The following is a 14,135-nucleotide window of genomic DNA, read 5'->3' on the forward strand; positions in this document are numbered from 1 at the left end:
ATTGGAATATATTCCTGGCATTAGGAATATTATTGCGGACTGTTTTTCCCAGGTGCCCCTCTCCAATGTGCAGGTAAGGGAGCCGGTGAATGATGCCTTCTGCGTCGTGGCCTCATTGGAGGAATCCAGTTTTGGTTGCACAATAGAGGAAGAGTGGAAAGTCGCTGTGCAAAAAAAGAAACTGTCTAAGTGGTGGTTGGTATGTTGAGTAAGAGTTGGGTCCCTAAAGATAGGGCAGCCAGTTCTTTCAAACATGTCTTTCCGTAGTTAAGTATCTATATGGGTGTCTTGAGAAGAATGGATTTGTTGGAGGTGCCTGTGGCATTGCAAAGCAAGATTTTGGCCTTAGCCAATGAGGGTCACGTGGGCATGAGAGCCAGGAAGAGGAGAATTATAGAAATATTTTGGTGGCCAGGCATGGATATGGGAGTTGAAAATTTTGTAAGAGACTGTGTAACTTGTGCAGTTAGTGACAAAATCCAAATCATGTTTCCTAGTCCAATTGAAGCAGTGCCTGTTCGGGGCAAACAATGGTTCAAGTTATGTTTAAACATCATTGGACCCACGGATGTTTTGGATGAGCGCAACAGACACTATTTAGTTGCTGTGGACTATGGCTCTAGGTGGCCTGAATGAAATTTTTGAAGTCCGACAGCACTGAGGAGGTGTTAGATTTTCTCTAGTCTTTATTTTTGAGAGGTGATCCAGTTGAACTGGTCACTGACAATGGGGTTCAATTTATGGCCAAAGAGTTCCAAGGGTTCATGCGTCATTGGGGCATCAACCACATTACCAGTTTGTTATAACATCACCGCAGTAAAGGTATGGTAGAACGCTGTAACAGGGTCATAAAGGACAGTATAAAATTGTAAGTGGCAAATGGATTGGATTGTAAGAAGGAACTTGTAGACTTGCTGTGTGCTCTGCTCACTACACCCAGTGCCATTACCAAGGAGTCCCCTTTTGCTTTATTGAAAGGTAGAATGGCTGCCACCAAATTAGTAGGACCTTTGAATGTACCCAATGTGAATTGTGAATTGGTGATAGAAAATTGTGAAAAGTCCCAGAGCAAGTATGTGACCAAGGAGCCAAACAAATGGCAAAGACAAGCTCTTTTCAAAGCAGGAGATTGGGTCAAAGTGACATTGCCTGGTCTGGTTGCCAAGGGGCATTCAAAATGTTCCAGTCCCATGCAGATCATTGCTCTCGGAGGCAGATCTGTCAAGCTTTGTGATGGGAAATGGTGGAATAAGGAGTGGTTGCCCAAGCAGAGTTCTGACAGTGAGCAGGGAATGCGCACTACCATGAAATGAGACCTCCTGTTTGGTTCAAGGATTACATGAGATATTAATGTGTGCATTGTTTGGTTTTTGTGTCTGCTTTCTTGCCATGCCTTAGTTGCCAAATGTTTATCGTGAACACCCTTCACCAGTGTTGTGTTGTAAGCTTTTATGTTATTTATTTTAATTTTTTCACTTATTTACCTTTTCTATGAGGGAAGGGATGTGTTTGTTTCTGCTGTATTATTGTGATGCACATGCTACCATGACAACAGGTTCTATGTTAGAATGGCGGCATGTGGAATGGTCAGGTGTTTTAGCAGTTGGTTTCTGCTGCCTGCTCTGACCTATCCTGTACCTGTGTACTAAATAAAACAAGGAGTTATCTTACCTGCATCGACCTCCACGTCCTCCTTTCAGCCAGACATAAGGAATTACTTGTGCTGAGGCCTCAAATGAGACACTGAATTATACATATTGCATTCTACATCCCTGTTTATGCAAGATAAACCATGAAGGCACTATTAAATCTTTTGATGATAATGTTAAACTGAAAATGTTTATTCAGAACATTATATCACTTTAAATGAAGACTAATGCTCAGAAGTCTTAAGCTGTTTTTTTGTGTTTTGATCTTTTCCTATGCTGAAGTTTTCTTCTTTTTTATCTTTATTTTATTTCTTCTTTCTCTGCTGTTAATCTTGCCATGCTGTTGGCATGTCTCATACTCCTCTTCATTAGTTGTCTTCTTTCCCCGGATCACGTCTGGAGGGGTTTCGCCCTCGCTGGGAAGCCGTCCGCGAAGGTGGGCGCCTGAGGCGTGTGCGAGCGGGCAGCCAGTGGGACACCACGGACAGCCACGTGCGGCACGCAGCCAGGTGCCCCGGGACGGGCGCGAGGGGGACCGGTCACCAGGCCCCCTTCTCGGGGGGCCAGGCGAGCAGGCGGCATAACTCCGCGGCAGGACCCGGCCAGGGACCCTGCCACGGGTGCTCGGGGGGTCTGACCTTGTGGGGGGGATGAAGGGGAAGCAGAGCTCACCCTGCGACGGTCCTAGCCGCGTCCCGGGGAAGCCCTGGGCAATTGACAATCGAGCGACCCTCAGACAGGCATAGCCCCGGGAGGAACCCGGGGCCGCAAGGTGTGTTCGAAGTGTCGATGAGCAATGTGTTCTGCAATTCACACTAATTCTCGCAGCTAGCTGTGTTCTTCCTCGACGCGCGAGCCGAGTGATCCACCGCCAAGAGTCACAGGGAACTTTTCGAAAACTTCTTTTTCTTCTGTTTTCCTATGCATTTCCTTATCTCACTTTCTCTCTTCTTTTCCTCTATGTTCTTTTTGACTACTTTTATAATATTTGCTTTCTTTTGTTCCCCTGTTTTTATATCTTTTTTTGTATAATCAATGATTTTATTTTTTCTCCTTTCCCTTTTTTGCAGCTTGTTACCCTTGTACCTATATTCTTATCCCCATGTATCAAACATGTTTATTGTTGTCTTGTCGAACGTTCGTGGACTTGGCCAGCCGGTCAAATGACAAAAGGTACTATCTCACTTATCTAAAGTTAATTCTCAAATTGCCTTGCTACAGGAATCACATTTTAATGTTTCTGAATCTGTTAAATTGAAGAGCCAGTGGGTTGGTCAGGTATTTTTCTCTGCAGCAGTTCATCATAAAGGGGCTTTTGCTATTCCCTGCCATAAAACATTGAGACTACAAGTTGTATCTACTAAATATGACACTACCAGAAGATTTAGTGTTCCTCAATGTTGTTTTAGACAACATGCATATTATCTTATTTAATGTTGATGGCCCTGTTAAATCTAATCCTTATTTAAATAAAATTAAAACTTGCTAATGTCTTTACCCCTAATAATATTAATGTTTGGTGACTTCAACCAATTTTTGGACTCTTTAGCAGATAGAAAGTCAAAACGTAAGCTCAAACCAGATAAATCGCATAAAACATTCGAATCAGCAATTACTTCTGGACCATTATTTAATGTTTGGAAGACCTGCAAACCTGATAAATTGAACTTCTCTTTATTCTTCAAATTTGCATAATACAATGTCCAGAATTGGCTATATTTTAGTTACTAAAGCACTACCTTCTAGCCTGCAATCTGCTGAAATTGGGTCTATTTTTATCTCTGATGATGCCCCGATACTGGCTTCATTAGATAGTTCTAATATTAACTCCAAAACTGGTAGATGGATATTCAAAGAGGCTATATTGTCAAATACTCAGTTTATTATAGCAGCTAATACTTTTATAAAATAATGTTTTCGTTTTAATAATTAAAAAGACATTTCTATTGCCACTAATAGGATGCATTTAAAGATTCTTTTCTGGCTGCACCATGTCTTATACTGCCAGGGAAAAATGTGTTTGTGCTCAAAATGTGCTCCTTTTGGAACACCTTAAGACACTTAAGCCTACTTATTTTACTTACAATTCCTCATCAATGCTTCATGACTTGATTAAGGCTATACCAGAACAAATCATACTCACTATTGTTGATACAGATAATATTCTGCTTAAAATCAAATCTCAATTCCAACGGGACCAGAATAAAGCTGGTAAAATGCTTGCTAATTGTTTTAAAATAAAAGCAGAATGGAAGGATATTCGATGAATCAATAATCAAGTAACTAAGTCTATCTGAATATCGAACACTAAAATTTCTGACTCTTTGCCATCCTTCTATTAAAAAACAATAGTGATGACAATACCGCAACTTCATTCAAAGTTCAGAAATATTTTGATGTTATCCCTCAACCACCCTCTCCTATAGATACCTTTGGCAAGCTAGGAGTTAATATTACACTCTAGTTGGTTTCAGATGCAATTAAATCTTTGAAGAGGGCAAAAGCACCTGGTCCCAGTGGTTTCTCTATTGAAATGTTCTCATTCACGTTTCCTTTTTTTTGTTCTAAATTATTAGAATTTTTTAACTCCTATATTTCTGATTCATAGATAGTGGCTCTTTTGGAAGCCTTAATAACCTTAATCTTAAAACAGATAAAGACCATAGATTTTATAAGAATAATATCCTATTTTAATTATCAAATACAACTGCAGGATCTTTGCCAAAATCTTAGCTTCATGTTTAGAGTCTGTTATTCCTCTTCCAGTAAAATCTGACCAATCTGGTATTATAAATGATCAGACTTGCTGCTGACAATGGTAGAATGATCTCTAGTATTGAACGCCTAGCTTGAAATGTTAACTCCCAATTGGCAGCCCTCTCACTAAATGTTACAACAAACAAATGATGGACGGAATGCTGAAAATGCAGACATTCTCCCCCAGTCAAGAGATCTGGGTTAAATCCATTGTTCTTTTGCCCACTACACCACCCCAGTTTAGACATGGCCATATGCAAATCAGTCTTGACCCTGTGCCTCATGGGAACAGTCCAGCCCGAACTGCCAAGCCATGTCTTTCCTGGACCGGAATCAAGCATCCTAGGACCGGTTTCTGGCTATCAGCCGTCATCAGCCAGGATAGCTTGACTCCAGTGGCGTAGTGAGCACGGGTCCCACGTCTGGGAATACCCATCCCACTTAGGGCGAAAAGCGTTACAACAAACAAATGATGGACGGAATGCTGACAATGCAGACATTCTCCCCCAGTCAAGAGATCTGGGTTAAATCCATCGTTCTTTTGCCCACTACACCACCCCAGTTTAGACATGGCCATATGCAAATCAGTCTTGACCCTCTGCCTCATGGGAACAGTCCAGCCCGAACTGCCAAGCCATGTCTTTCCTGGACCGGAATCAAGCATCCTAGGACCGGTTTCTGGCTATCAGCCGTCATCAGCCAGGATAGCTTGACTCCAGTGGCGTAGTGAGCACGGGTCCCACGTCTGGGAATACCCATCCCACTTAGGGCGAAAAGCGTTACAACAAACAAATGATGGACGGAATGCTGACAATGCAGACATTCTCCCCCAGTCAAGAGATCTGGGTTAAATCCATCGTTCTTTTCCCCACTACACCACCCCAGTTTAGACATGGCCATAGGCAAATCAGTCTTGACCCTGTGCCTCATGAGAACAGTCCAGCCCGAACTGCCAAGCCATGTCTTTCCTGGACCGGAATCAAGCATCCTAGGACCGGTTTCTGGCTATCAGCCGTCATCAGCCAGGATAGCTTGACTCCAGTGGCGTAGTGAGCACGGGTCCCACGTCTGGTAATACCCATCCCACTTAGGGCGAAAAGCGTTACAACAAACAAATGATGGACGGAATGCTGACAATGCAGACATTCTCCCCCAGTCAAGATATCTGGGTTAAATCCATCGTTTTTTTGCCCACTACACCACCCCAGTTTAGACATGGCCATATGCAAATCAGTCTTGACCCTGTGCCTCATGGGAACAGTCCAGCCCGAACTGCCAAGCCATGTCTTTCCTGGACCGGAATCAAGCATCCTAGGACCGGTTTCTGGCTATCAGCCGTCATCAGCCAGGATAGCTTGACTTCAGTGGCGTAGTGAGCACGGGTCCCACGTCTGGGAATACCCATCCCACTTAGGGCGAAAAGCGTTACAACAAACAAATGATGGACGGAATGCTGACAATGCAGACATTCTCCCCCAGTCAAGAGATCTGGGTTAAATCCATCGTTCTTTTGCCCACTACACCACCCCAGTTTAGACATGGCCATATACAAATCAGTCTTGACCCTGTGCCTCATGGGAACAGTCCAGCCCGAACTGCCAAGCCATGTCTTTCCTGGACCGGAATCAAGCGTCCTAGGACCGGTTTCTGGCTATCAGCCGTCATCAGCCAGGATAGCTTGACTCCAGTGGCGTAGTGAGCACGGGTCCCACGTCTGGGAATACCCATCCCACTTAGGGCGAAAAGCGTTACAACAAACAAATGATGGACGGAATGCTGACAATGCAGACATTCTCCCCCAGTCAAGAGATCTGGGTTAAATCCATCGTTCTTTTGCCCACTACACCACCCCAGTTTAGACATGGCCATATGCAAATCAGTCTTGACCCTGTGCCTCATGGGAACAGTCCAGCCCGAACTGCCAAACCATGTCTTTCCTGGACCGGAATCAAGCATCCTAGGACCGGTTTCTGGCTATCAGCCGTCATCCGCCAGGATAGCTTGACTCCAGTGGCGTAGTGAGCACGGGTCCCACGTCTGGGAATACCCATCCCACTTAGGGCGAAAAGCGTTACAACAAACAAATGATGGACGGAATGCTGACAATGCAGACATTCTCCCCCAGTCAAGAGATCTGGGTTAAATCCATCGTTCTTTTGCCCACTACACCACCCCAGTTTAGACATGGCCATATGCAAATCAGTCTTGACCCTGTGCCTCATGGGAACAGTCCAGCCCGAACTGCCAAGCCATGTCTTTCCTGGACCGGAATCAAGCATCCTAGGACCGGTTTCTGGCTATCAGCCGTCATCAGCCAGGATAGCTTGACTCCAGTGGCGTAGTGAGCACGGGTCCCACGTCTGGGAATACCCATCCCACTTAGGGCGAAAAGCGTTACAACAAACAAATGATGGACGGAATGCTGACAATGCAGACATTCTCCCCCAGTCAAGAGATCTGGGTTAAATCCATTGTTCTTTTGCCCACTACACCACCCCAGCTTAGACATGGCCTTATGCAAATCAGTCTTGACCCTGTGCCTCATGGGAACAGACCAGCCCGAACTGCCAAGCCATGTCTTTCCTGGACCGGAATCAAGCATCCTAGGACCGGTTTCTGGCTATCAGCCGTCATCAGCCAGGATAGCTTGACTCCAGTGGCGTAGTGAGCACAGGTCCCACGTCTGGGAATACCCATCCCACTTAGGGCGAAAAGCGTTACAACAAACAAATGATGGACGGAATGCTGACAATGCAGACATTCTCCCTCAGTCAAGAGATCTGGGTTAAATCCATCGTTCTTTTGCCCACTACACCACCCCAGTTTAGACATGGCCATATGCAAATCAGTCTTGACCCTGTGCCTCATGGGAACAGTCCAGCCCGAACTGCCAAGCCATGTCTTTCCTGGACCGGAATCAAGCATCCTAGGACCGGTTTCTGGCTATCAGCCGTCATCAGCCAGGATAGCTTGACTCCAGTGGCGTAGTGAGCACGGGTCCCACGTCTGGGAATACCCATCCCACTTAGGGCGGAAAGCGTTACAACAAACAAATGATGGACGGAATGCTGACAATGCAGACATTCTCCCCCAGTCAAGAGATCTGGGTTAAATCCATCGTTCTTTTGCCCACTACACCACCCCAGTTTAGACATGGCCATATGCAAATCAGTCTTGACCCTGTGCCTCATGGGAACAGTCCAGCCCGAACTGCCAAGCCATGTCTTTCCTGGACCGGAATCAAGCATCCTAGGACCGGTTTCTGGCTATCAGCCGTCATCAGCCAGGATAGCTTGACTCCAGTGGCGTAGTGAGCACGGGTCCCACGTCTGGGAATACCCATCCCACTTAGGGCGAAAAGCGTTACAACAAATAAATGATGGACGGAATGCTGACAATGCAGACATTCTCCCCCAGTCAAGAGATCTGGGTTAAATCCATCGTTCTTTTGCCCACTACACCACCCCAGTTTAGACATGGCCATATGCAAATCAGTCTTGACCCTGTGCCTCATGGGAACAGTCCAGCCCGAACTGCCAAGCCATGTCTTTCCTGGACCGGAATCAAGCATCCTAGGACCGGTTTCTGGCTATCAGCCGTCATCAGCCAGGATAGCTTGACTCCAGTGGCGTAGTGAGCACGGGTCCCACGTCTGGGAATACCCATCCCACTTAGGGCGAAAAGCGTTACAACAAACAAATGATGGACGGAATGCTGACAATGCAGACATTCTCCCCCAGTCAAGAGATCTGGGTTAAATCCATCGTTCTTTTGCCCACTACACCACCCCAGTTTAGACATGGCCATATGCAAATCAGTCTTGACCCTGTGCCTCATGGGAACAGTCCAGCCCGAACTGCCAAGCCATGTCTTTCCTGGACCGGAATCAAGCATCCTAGGACCGGTTTCTGGCTATCAGCCGTCATCAGCCAGGATAGCTTGACTCCAGTGGCGTAGTGAGCACGGGTCCCACGTCTGGGAATACCCATCCCACTTAGGGCGAAAAGCGTTACAACAAACAAATGATGGACGGAATGCTGACAATGCAGACATTCTCCCCCAGTCAAGAGATCTGGGTTAAATCCATCGTTCTTTTGCCCACTACACCACCCCAGTTTAGACATGGCCATATGCAAATCAGTCTTGACCCTGTGCCTCATGGGAACAGTCCAGCCCGAACTGCCAAGCCATGTCTTTCCTGGACCGGAATCAAGCATCCTAGGACCGGTTTCTGGCTATCAGCCATCATCAGCCAGGATAGCTTGACTCCAGTGGCGTAGTGAGCACGGGTCCCACGTCTGGGAATACCCATCCCACTTAGGGCGAAAAGCGTTACAACAAACAAATGATGGACGGAATGCTGACAATGCAGACATTATCCCCCAGTCAAGAGATCTGGGTTAAATCCATCGTTCTTTTGCCCACTTACCATGGTTCATTGGTATGGCTTTGAATTCATTTCTTTCATTTAATTGCTATATTCTAAATCGTGTGCTAGTATTTTTCTGAATGGTTGCTTTACTCCTTACTTTGACTTACTTAGAGGCAAAATGGTAGGATTCCCTCTCTCCTTTGTTATTTGTTCAATGTTGGAGCCTTTCTTGGAGTGAACTCGGGGAAAACAAACATATCATGTTTTAAACATTGTGCTCTAGTGATAGAGATCAGGGTGTGTATAATATTCCCACTACCACGGACAAAGTAATCTCACAGTTACACGCACATGCATACATCATACGCTAGGGCCCATTTCACTAACATACGCTCAAATACTCTACCAGCAATAAACCTGTGGAAGGAAAACCTCCTATTCACCCTGCATCTATACCGAGGTCGATAAGACCTGGTTTTTGTGACTGTCCTTGAACATAATCTATACAACATATACAGCAATAATCAAAAATGTGAACCCAATAATTGACAAGAAAGAATATCCAACACCATGTTTAAAATTATATTGCTTTATCTAAAATTAGTCAAAGAAAATCAATCAGAATAAATCATTTCTCATAGTTACCTATTCTAGCTAAATGTCAGAACGGGTCAGGACAAGTCTCTCGGTAAATGTCTCTCAAGACGAAGTCCCTTCAGCATCAATCCTCAGCAACGCAGATTCGGTACGCGGCAAAGGCAAAATGGCAAGTGGCAAAAAACCCTCTCTAGGCTAACATTTCTTATAGTTTCTAAACAATGGAAAGATACATTGGAAACATAGAAAAAACTGTAATGTCCGCCGGACCTGCTGAGCAGAGCGAGAAGGAAAGGATGTAACATCGCTACATTTGAGAATCTCCGCTCAGGAAAAGTTCACATAATGAAGACTACGGAACAGGAACCAAGAAATAAAACATGTATCATATTAGTTCTACTTCTCCTCGGCAATCGAGCCACAGTTCAGAGCTTCTCTCTAAGGCTCCTTTGTTTCCCAAGGCTGCCAAGGACATTTTCACTTCACTTGGAGATCTCCCAAAACTGCTGCTGTCCTCATGGAAAGTTTTCAAACAAGCAAGCAAGGACCATGGTCAGTTAGCTTCAGGACCATTTCCAGCAGGGGTCTCCCTCGTCACAGTTTTCATATTATAAATCACAGCCAGGCTCACAAATCGGCCATCTTTTCTAGGCCATCATAGGCCTCAATAGATTAATTAAACGAAACAAAAACAACATTACCACAGCATAGTGATTAAACAGTGTTAACCCCACTAATACCCTTATGTGTATGCATTTATCTAGCACTTGCAACATAGAAAAGCATTAATTCGGAAAGCATTTTGTGCTCAAAAATAAACAGCACATAGCAACGTTTAAACATGAAAACACGCACGTTATTTTTTAAACAGCACATTTATGCACACCCACGTGTAACTCTCTCTTGTTAGGACAAACGGATTGATTAATATAAACGCACTTGCACAAGACAAATAATTAATTATTAATTATTAATTAATTAGTACAACGAATAGACATGCCAGAGCTTCAAAAGCCACTGAATTTTCAAACTGAAAACTCTGCTCCAGCAATCCCCCCTTTGGTGATTTTATCACCAAATAAACCCCAAAAAATGTCTTTTCCCCTTACACAACATTACACATCAGTCACTTTTCATCATCCCTTTTTGTCTCTAAGTAAACACTCTCCCTCAATTCTTCTAATTCAATTTCTTGAGGTTCTCTTTTCAACCTCTTATTTTTTTTTCTTTATTCAATTTCTTCCTCCCTCCCCTGTTTTTACAACACACACACACCAATCTTATTATCAATAAAGCAACAATTATACAAGTTAAGGGAAACAATATTCTACCTATAATAGTACTACCTATTTTTGCAATAAAATCCTTAACAGCTATCATTTTATTAGCTATTTTAGTCCATAAATTCTCAGCTTCAAGTGGTACTAATTCTTCATGCAAATCAGTAATATTTTTGATATAGACCTTCAGGTCTTTGCTTTCGTCTGGAATGTAAGTGCAACAATGTTGAACTTTCAGCATTCCACAGACTCCACCCTCCTTGGCCAATAGAATATCAAGGGCAAGTCGATTTTGCATAGACATGGCACGTACGGCACTTAATTCCGTATTCACCAAAAGAAACCCTCCAGCGGTATTTGTCGATAAGCGATCAACCACTGTAGACAGTTTCCGAATTCCATAAGCATTCAAAGAAATTCCCACTGCTGGAATCAAAACCCCAAAAATATCACCCACTATTTCAGACCAAGTTTCTCTCTTAAAACGCATTAGTAAATTAATATGTTCTACATCTGTTATTTTATCTATATGAAAAATCTTTGGAAAAACCAGACCCACATGACATGTGCCATACCAATGGTCAGGCAACTTGTAATAAGCCTTATTCCCACAAACATAATATACTCCTGGAAAAATTGTATCTTCTCCACCTCTGAAACCCCAACCTGTTGCAATGAAGTATGTATCATGGCACTCACTAGTCCCGACAAAATATGTATCATATTGGGATTTCCTTCTTGTAATACAAAGTTTACCCTTCTGTGGTGCATCTAGAGCTAAAGTTGGACTAGCCCCATTCTTCAACTCTTTTCCCATCTCAATGTCCCAAATTGTCTCACTCACTTTATATTTTCCTGCATGTTCAATCTCCTTTCTTCTACCATATCCAGGAAAGCTTTCTCCTCTCCTTTCAAACTGCAAGTTAAATTATTCTTAAAAATGTAATCTAATGTTAATCCTTTTTCTTCAATAAAAATCTCACCAAAAGTGTTAGCTTCTTTAGCTGGATTCAGCTCTTTGTTCATTGGCAAATGCCCAAAAATACTATCTCTGTTAGACATCTTATAATCTACTTTCCCTAACAAATAAAAAACACTACTTAAAATACTACAGGAAATACCATATGTAGCTGGTAAATGATGATAAGTAACACCCTCTGAAACAGATGCAGGTAATTGCATACAGACGTAGCAATCCCTTACTTCCATTGTTTTCACATATTCATATAACAGTTTTGAAAAAACATTACTAGAAAAGTTATTAATTGACCTATCTTTGTGTATGTAAGTATTACTAATTCTAATTGGAACTACATTTTGCGAATTCTTCTCTACATTTGTCACATTCTCTGTATGCATCTCAAACTCTACTTTAAAAGTAACTAATAATTCTAAAACACCCCATAGAAGCATTAATAATCCAGTACAGCAGCAGCACATCCTACACCACCTTTTAAAGAAGGCACATCTATTTCTATTATCTTCTATGTTAGCCATTTTACTACTTAGTTTAGCCTCTACTACTCCACTACTGTTTGAACTTCTTCAATTCTTCAGCAATTCTTCAGCTTTCAGTTTATCCAAATGATCTTTCCGTTCACTTAATCCAAGTGAATCCTTCCTTTATTCAGTTTGGATACTTGTCATTCTTCACTTCAATTTCTTCAACATCAAATTGTATTAGATCTCCGACATCAAAATCCTCAGTACTCGACTCTTCTCCAATGTCAGTCAAGAGTACTTTCAGAATTTCACCAGTATCTTCCTCAACCACTTCTCTCAAGATCTCTTCCGGATTATCTCGAGTCACTGTTTCTTCTTTTCCTCCTTCAGACAGTGCCACATAAGACCATTCCGGTGATCTGTACTTTTGGTTGGGTCTTCTTACTCTTTTTATTTCTACTGGTTCGTTTGACTCCTTTGATTCTTCTTCTTCAGCTTTTGAACTTTGACTCGAAACTTCATTCACTTGTTCAGCTTTCGATGTACTTGATCTTATTATTTTGTATCTCAGCCTCTTAACTCTGTTGTTAGGCCAACGATCTCCTCTTAACACCTTTTTCGGCTTTATTTCTTTATTACTTATTTCTCCAATCCAAGTTCTCTTTCTCAGAACTCGACCCTCCGTTTGTTCATCCTCATCATCTGTTTCAAGTGCCTCTTGTTTCCGTTTTCCAGCAGCTCTCTTCTTTTCCACAGATTTTTTCACCACTGTTTGAGACTTCCCTACTCCTGTCCCTCCTTGGGTCTCCGACACACAATCTTCTTGCTGTCTACTTGTCCCTTCACCTGGCTCATCAAGAATGTTCCCTACACCTCCTCGGGGGTCTTCCGCAACCTGTCCCTCTCTATCTTCTTCTGACCCTACTTCTTCAAGTATAATCTCAAGTGTTCTTCAATCTCCTCCTCTTCTGATTCAGGAGTAGTCTCTGTGTGATTTCTTTTTTCTTTTCTTTTTCCTTCACTGCTGTTTGAAACTTCAGGCTCTCTTACAGAATTTGATCTCTTCTCTGATACTCGCAGTGGTTCATTCGAAGCTTTTCCTACTTCTTTCCCCACTGATTCTGTATCTTCATCATCACTGGAATCTGACTCTTCAAAATACTCTTTACCAGTCCCTTCTTTTGGGTTTGGAACTCTCAGAGTATGACTTGCATGTACCCAGTGTTTCACTCCAGCACACTTTACTGCAGTCGTCGTAGTCAGAATAACTTGTCTCGGCCTTCCCCACCTTGGAATCAAGCAATTTCTTCTTCTGTGAACTTTTATCCTCACCCAGTCTCCTGGACTCAGATCATGGGCTTGCTTCTTCTCAAGTGTGGTAGCTTCTTCTCCAACCTGGTGAAACACAGAATGAACTGCGTCAGCCAGGCCTTTACAGTAATCCAAAATCATGTCATCAGTTATTGTCACCAACTTATTGACAGGCACGAATGCATGGCGCATTGCACGTCCCATTATTATTTCGTGCGGACTCAAACCAGTAGTTCTATCTGGAGTAGATCTCATAGTCATCAGAACTAGAGGTAAAACATCTGGCCATTTCATGCCAGTGGCTAAGCACATTTTTCCAATCCTATTCTTGATTGTGCCATTAATCTGCTCAACCACACCAGAAGCCTCTGGTCGGTATGCACAATGTAGCTTCTGCTGTATTTTCAATGCTTCACAAATCAAACCCATAAGCTCATTTTGAAAGTGTCCACCTCTATCAGACTCAACTGTTACTGGAAACCCGTATCTAGGAATCAACTCCCTTAACAGTAACTTTGCCACTGTTAATCCATCATTTCTTCTAGTCGGGTAAGCTTCCACCCACCTTGAAAACAAACAGACTACCACTAGAACATACCTCAGTCTGTTTACTTGGGGCATCTCAATGAAATCAATCTGCATTCTTGTAAAAGGACCTCCTTCTCTGCCTATTGTCCCCAGACTCACCACTGTCTTTTTCCCAGTGTTAAATTGCTGACAAACTAA

General features: G+C 43.1%; 1 long non-coding RNA gene and 1 other non-coding gene across 2 annotated transcripts in view; both read right to left on the bottom strand.

The window, feature by feature from the left end:
* Positions 1 to 14,135, bottom strand: part of LOC146801676 (uncharacterized) — a 522,872-nt gene that overhangs the window by 218,516 nt on the left and 290,221 nt on the right. The gene's annotated exons all lie outside the window — the stretch shown is intronic.
* On the bottom strand, positions 2,376 to 2,529 carry LOC146801677 (5.8S ribosomal RNA). The gene has a single exon (XR_014968368.1). It is a non-coding gene; the product is annotated as a 5.8S ribosomal RNA (ribosomal RNA).

Source organism: Triturus cristatus, chromosome 8, assembly GCF_964204655.1.
Source record: "Triturus cristatus chromosome 8, aTriCri1.1, whole genome shotgun sequence".
Lineage (NCBI taxonomy): Eukaryota > Metazoa > Chordata > Amphibia > Caudata > Salamandridae > Triturus > Triturus cristatus.